The sequence below is a fragment of the Hylobates moloch genome, unplaced genomic scaffold, assembly GCF_009828535.3.
Source record: "Hylobates moloch isolate HMO894 unplaced genomic scaffold, HMol_V3 SCAFFOLD_11, whole genome shotgun sequence".
Lineage (NCBI taxonomy): Eukaryota > Metazoa > Chordata > Mammalia > Primates > Hylobatidae > Hylobates > Hylobates moloch.
In genome coordinates, this window is record NW_026652286.1 from 46,529,308 (window position 1) to 46,536,968 (window position 7,661).

The window sequence follows — 7,661 nt, forward strand, 5'->3', positions numbered from 1 at the left end:
CCTTATTGTCCAAAAGTTATGAAATATATAATTATTGATGAACCATATATTTCCTTTTACTCACATATTCCTGTCCATGAGCCATTCCTTTCCATGACATCCATTAAATTCAGTCATCTTTGATATTTTGCTTACTTTCAATAAAAAGTACCATAGAAGGTGGTGCAAGGTGGAAGACTAGAAGGTCCCATCAATTATTCTCCCTGCAGGAACAAGAAATTCAACAACTATCTACACAAAAAACCACCTTCACTAGAACCAAAAATCAGGTGAGCACTCAAAATATCTGGTCTTACTTCATATTATGGAAAGAGACACTGGAGAGGATAGGAAAGACAGTCTTGAGTTGCTGATGCCACCCCTTCCCCATTGCCACTGCAGAGAAATCTATGTGCTTTGGAGACAGCACAGCAGTTGTGAGACTTTACATTGAATTCAGTCCTGCCCTCTCACAGCAGAAAGCAAAACCAGGCTGGGCTCAGCTGACGTCTGCCTATGAAGGGAGCATTCAGACCAACCCTAGCCAGTGGGGTATCACCCATCCCAGCAATAGGAACTTGAGTTCCAGGAAGGCTCACCACCATGGGCTGAAGTTCTCTGGAGCCTAAAATAAACTTGAAAGGCAGTCTAGGCCACAAGGACTACAAATCCTAGTGCTGAGCTGGGCTTGGGGGGCATGACATACTTAGACATCAGCAAGGGCAGCTAAGGGACTGTTTGTACCACCCCGCCCCCACTGCCAGGCAGCATATCCCCTGGCTCCAAGAGAGACCCCTTTCTCCTGCTTGAGGAGAGGAGAGGGAAGAGTAAAGAGGACCAGCTCAGCCACAGCAGGATAGAGCATTGGTCAGCGTAGTGAGATCCCCATTCCAGGCCCTAGCTCCTGGACGACATTTCTAGACACACCCTGGGCCAGAAGGGAACCTGCTATCTTGAAGGGAAGGACCCAGTCCTGGCAGGATCCATCATCTGCTGACTAAAGAGCCCTTGGTCCCTGAATAACCAGCAGTAGTAACCATGTAGTACACACAGTGGGTGTTGGGTGAAACTCTGAGACTTGCTGGCTTCTGGTGAGACCCAGCACCTTCCCAGCTGTGGTGGCCATGGTGAGAGACTTCTTCTCCTTGATAAAAGAAGAGGGAGAAGTAAAGGGGATTTTTGTCTTATAGTTTAGATACCACCTTGGCCACAGTGGGGTAGAACACCAAGCAGGCTCTTGGGTCCCTGATTCCAGGCCTTGGCTCTTGGACAGCATTTCTGGACCTGCTCTGGGCCAGAGGGAAGCCAACTCCCTGACGTGTGAGTCCCAGGCCTGAAAGCATTCACCATAAGCTGATTGAAGAGCCCTTGGGCCTTAAGTGAACATTGGCAGTAGCCTGGCAGTAGTCTTTGCTGGCATGTGGTGGTGGTGGCCACAGGGTGAGACCCCTCTGCCTGTGGAAAGGGAAGAGAAGAATAGGAAGGACTTTGTCTCATGGTTTGAGTACCAGCTTAGCTACAGTAGTGTAGAGCACCAGGTAGACTTCTAAGATCTTTGACTCCAGTCCCTAGCTCCCAGATGGCATCTCTGGACACGCCTGGGGCCTGGGGAACTCACCACCCTGAAGGGAAGGACACAAGTCTGGCTGGCTTCATCACCTGCTAATTGTAGAGCCCTAGGGCCTTAAGTGAACATAGATGGTAGCCAGGTAGTGGTTACAGTGGGCCTTGGGCAAGACTCAGTGCTGTGCTACCTTCAGGTCTGATGCAGCCCAGTCCCAGTGGTAATGGCCATAGGAGTGCTTATGTCACCCAACACAAGCCCCAGGCAGCTCAGCACAGGGAGGGAGACTCCATTTATTTGGGAGAAAGTAAGGGAAGAAAACAAGTCTCCACTTAGTAATCCAAAGAATTCTTCCTGATCATATCTAAGATTACTAAGGTGGTATATTTATGAGTCTGCAAAAACCACAGCATTACTGGCTTGGGGTGTTCCCTAATGCAGATAGGGTCTAGATCAAAACACCCAAATCCTTTTGAATACGTGAAAAGCCTTTGAATACTTGAAAAGGACAGGTACAAACAAGCCCAGGTGGTAAAGGCTACAAGAAATACCTAACTCTTCAATTCCCAGACACTGATGAACATTAACAAGCATCAAGACCATCCAGGAAAACATGACCTCACCAAACAAACTAAGGCACCAGGGACCAATCCTGGAAAAACAGAGATAAGTGACCTTTCAGGCAGAGAATTCAAAATAGCTGTTTGGAAGAAACTCAAAGAAATTCAAGATAACATGGAGAAGGAATTCAGAATTCTATCAGAGAAGTTTAACAGAGAGATTGAAATAATTAAAAAGCAGAAATTCTGGAGTTGAAAAATGCAATTGGCATACTGAAGAATGTATCAGAATCTCTTAAAAGCAGAATTGATCAAGCAAAAGAAAGAATTAGTGAGCTTGAAGATAGGCTATTCAAAAGTACATGGTCAGAAGAGATGAAGGAAAAAAGAATAAAAAAGAATGAATCATGCCTACAAGATTTAGAAAATAGCTTCAAAAAGGCAAGTCTAAGAATTATTGGTCATAAAGAGAAGGTAGAGAAGGTGATGGGGTACAAAGTTTATTGAAAGGGATAATAACAGAGAACTTCCCGAACCTAGAGAAATATATCAATATCCAAGTACAAGAAGGTTATAGAACACCAAGCAGATTTGACCCAGAGGAGACTACTTCAAGGCATTTAATAGTCAAACTCCTGAAGGTCAGTGATAAAGAAAGGATCCAAAAAGCAGCAAGAGAAAAATAAATAATGTACAATGGAGCCACAATACAACTGGCAGCAGACTTTTCAGTGGAAACCTTACAGGCCAGGAGAGAATGGCATGACATATCTAAAGTGCTGAAGAAAAGAAAAACTTTTACCCTAGAATAGTATATCTGGTGAAAATAGCCTAAAAGCATGAAGGAGAAATAAAGATTTTGCCAGACAAGCAAAAGCTGAGGGATTTCATCAACACCAGACTTACCCTACAAGAAATGCTAAAGGAAGTACATCAATCAGAAAGAAAAGGATGTTAATGAGCAATAAGAAATCATCTGAAGGTACAAAACTCACTGGTAATATTAAGAACACAGAAAAACACAGAATATCAGGCCGGGTAGGGTGGCTCATGCCTGTAATCCCAGCACTTTGGGAGGCTGAGGTGGGCGGATCGCGAGGTCAGGAGATCAAGACCATCCTGGCTAACATGGTGAAACCCCGTCTCTACTAAAAATACAAAAAAATGAGCCAGGAGTGGTGGCAGGCGCCTGTAGTCCCAGCTACTCGGGAGGCTGAGGCAGGAGAATGGCATGAACCCGGGAGGCAGAGCTTGCAGTGAGCCGAGATCACACCACTGCACTCCAGCCTGGGCAATAGAGCGAGACTCTGTCTCAAAAAAAAAAAAGAAAAACAGAATATCATAACACTGTAATTGTATGTGAACTGCTCTTATCCTAAGCAGAAAGGCTAAAAGATGAACCAATCAAAAATAATAACTACAACAACTTTTCAAGACATAGACAATACAATAAGACATGAACAGAAACAACAAAAAAGTTTAAAAGTGGGGAGATGAAGTTAAAGTGTAGAGTTTTTGTTAGTGTTCTTTTTGCTTGTTTGTTTATGCAATCAGTGTTAAGTTGTCATCAGTTTAAAATAATGGGTTATAAGATAGTATTTGAAAGCCTCATGGTAACCTCAAATCAAAGAACATACAGTGGATACATAAAAAATAAAATGCAAGAAATTAAATCATACCACCAGAGAAAATCACCTTCACTAAAAGGAAGACAGGAAGGAAGGAAAGAAGGAAGATAAAACTACAAACAATCAGACACAAATAACAAAATGGCAGGAGCAAGTCCTCACTTACCAATAATAACATTGAATGTAAATGGATTAAACTCTCCAACAAAAGACATAGAGTGGCTAAGTGGTTAAAAAAAAGAAAAAAAAATCATCTGTTGCTTACAAGGAACACACTTCACCTATAAAGATATACATAGAACAGGGGTGTCCAATCTTTTGGCTTCCCTGGGCCACATTGGAAGAAGAAGAATTGTCTTGGGCCACACATAAAATACACTAACGCTAAGGATAGTTGATGAGCTAAAAAAAATTACAAAAAAAACCTCATAATGTTTTAAGAAAGGTTATGAATTTGTGTTAGGCCATATTCAAAGCCATTCTGGGCCACATGTGGCCCTCGGGCCATGGGTTGAACAAGCTTGATATAGACTGAAACTAAAGGGATGGAAAAATATAACTTATGCAAATGGAAACCAACAAAAGGCAAGAGTAGCTACATTTATATCAGACAAAATAGATTTCAAGACAAAAACTGTAAGAAGAGACAAGGAAGCTTTCTGTATAACAATAAAGGGGTCAATTCAGCAAGAGGATATAACAATTGTAATTATACATGCACCCAACACTGGAGCACTCAGATATATAAAGCAAATATTAGTAGAGCTAAAGAGAGAGATAGATCCCAATACAATAATAGCTGGAGACTTCAACACCCTACTTGCAGCATTGGACAGATTTTCTAGACAGAAAATCAACAAAGAAACATCAGATTTAAGCTGCACTATAGACCAAATGGACCCAATGAATATTTATAGACCATTTCATCCAATGGCTAAAAAATACATATTCTCCTCCTCAGCACATGGATCATTCTCAAGAATAGACCATATGTTAGGTCACAAAACAAGTCTTAAAACATTTAAAAAATAAAATTAAGCATCTTCTCTGACCACAATGGAATAAAACTAGAAATCAATAATGAGGAATTTTGGAAACTATACAAACACATGGAAATTAAAGTGTATGCTCCTGAATCACCAATGGATCAATGAAGAAATTAAGAAGAAAATTGAAAATTTCATGAAACAAATGGTAATGTAAACATGACATACCAAAACCTATGGGATACAGTAAAAGCAACACTAAGAGGGAAGTTTATAGCTATAAGGACTTAGATCAAAAAAGAACTAAAGATCAGAGGTGAATTAATTGAAATTGAAATGAAGAGAACAATACAAAAGATCAATAAAACAAAAGGTGGGTTTTTTGAAAAGATAAACAAAATTGACAAATCTTTAACCAGACTAAGAAAAAAAGAGAGAAGATCCAAATAAATAAAATTAGAGATAAAAAAGGGGACATTACAACTGATGCTGCAGAAATTCAAAGGATCATTAGTAGATACTATGAGAAACCATATGCCAATAAATTGGAAAATCTAGAAGAAATGAATAAATTTCTAGACACCTACAACCTACCAAGATTGAACCATAGAAATTCAAAACCTGAACATACCAATGACAAGTACTGATACTGAAGCCATAATAACTCTTCCAGCAAAGAAAAACCCACAACTCATTAGCTTCACTGCCGAATTCTACCAAACATTTAAAGAACTAATATCAATCCTACTCTGTTCTGACAAATAGAGGAGGGAATACTTCCAAATTCATTCTATGAGGCCAGTATTACTCTGATACCAAAACCAGACAAAGACACGTCAAAAATAAAAATAAAAAGCTACAGGCCAATATCACTGATGAATATTGATGCAGAAATCCTCAGCAAAACACTAGCAAATCAAATTCAATGACACATCAAAAAGATCATTTATCATGACCAAGTGGGATTTACCCTAGGGATGCAAGGATGGTCCAATATATGCAAATAAATCAGTGTGGTACATCGTATCAACAGAATGAAGGACAAAAACCATATGATCATTTCAATTGATGCTGAAAAAGCATTTCATAAAAATAAAAAACTCTTAAAAAACTGGATATGGAAGAAACATACCTCAACATAATAAAAGCCATATACAACAGACTTGCTGCTCATATCAAACTGAATGGGGAAAAACTGAAAGTCTTTCCTCTAAGATCTGGAACATGACAAGGATGCCCACTTTCACCACTGTTATCCAACATAGTACTGGACATCTTGGTTAGAGCAATCAGACAAGAGAAAGAAATAAAGGCATCCAAATTGGAAAGGAAGAAGTCAAATTACCCTTATTTGCAGATGATATGATCTTTTACTTGGGAAAACATAAAGACTCCACCAAAAAACTATTGGAACTGATAAACAAATACAGTAAAGTTGCAGCATACAAAATCAACATACAAAAATTGATAGCATTTCTATATGTCAACAGTGAACAATCTGAAAAAGAAATCAAGAAAGTAATCCCATGTACAATAGCTACAAATAAAATTAAATACCTAGGAATTAACCAAAGAAGTGAAATACTGTTGCAATGAAAACTATATAACAATGATGCAAGAAATGGGAGAAAACACCAAAAAATGGAAAGATATTCCATGTTGATGGATTGGAAGAATCAGTATTGTTAAAATGTCCATACTACCCAAAGCAATTTACAGATGCAATGCAATCCCTATCAAAATACCAATGCCATTCTTCACAGAAATAGAAAAAAACAATTCTAAAATGTATATGGAGCCACAAAAGACCCAGAATAGCCAATGCTATCCTAAGCAAAAAGAACAAAACTTGGAGGAATCACATTACCTGACTTCAAATTATACTACAGAGCTATAGTAACCAAAGTGGGATGATACTGGAATGAAACAGATACATAGACCAGTGGAACAGAATAGAGAATCCAGAAATAAATCCATACATCTACAGTAAACTCATTTTTGACAAAGGTGTGAAGAACATACATTGGGGAAAGGACACTTTGTTCAATAAATAGTGCTGGGAAAACTGTATATCCATTTGCAGAAGAATGAAACTAGACCCCTATCTCTCACGACATAAGAAATCAAATCAAAATGGATTAAAGACTTAAATCTAAGACCTCAAACTATGAAACTATTAAAAGAAAATATTGGGAAAACTCTCCAGAACATTGAAGTGGGCAAAGATTTCTTGAGTAATACCCCACAAGCACAGGCAACCAAAGCAAAAATGAACAAATGGGATCACATCAAGTTAGAAAGCTTCTCCACAACAAAGGAAACAATCAACAAAGAGACAATCCCATTGAATGAACCCCATTCTGTGGGTTGTCTCTTTGCAAACTATCTGTCTGACAAAGGACTAATAACCAGAATATATAAGAAGCTCAAATAACTCTATAGGAAAAAGTCTAATAATCTGATTTAAAATGGGCAAAAGATCTGGATAGATATTTATAAAGGAAAGACATATAAATGGCAAACAGGTTTATGAAGAGGTGCTCAACATAATTGATCATCAGATAAATGCAGATCAGAACTACAATGAGATACTATCTCACCACAGTTAAAGTGGATTTTGTCCAAAAGACAGGCAATAACAAATGCTTTTGAGGATGTGAAGAAAAGGGAACCCTTGTACACTGTTGGTAGGAATGTAAATTAGTACAACTACTATGGAGAACAGTTTGGAGTTTCCTCAGAAAACTAAAAATAGAGCTATTATATAATCCAGCAATCACACTCCTAAGTATGTTATCTAAAAGAAAGGAAATCATATAATGAAGCTATATCTGCACTCTCATGTTTATCGAAGCACTACCCACTATAGCCAAGATTTGGAAGCAACCCAGTTGTCCGTCAACACATGAATGGATAAAGAAAATGTTGTACATATACACAATGG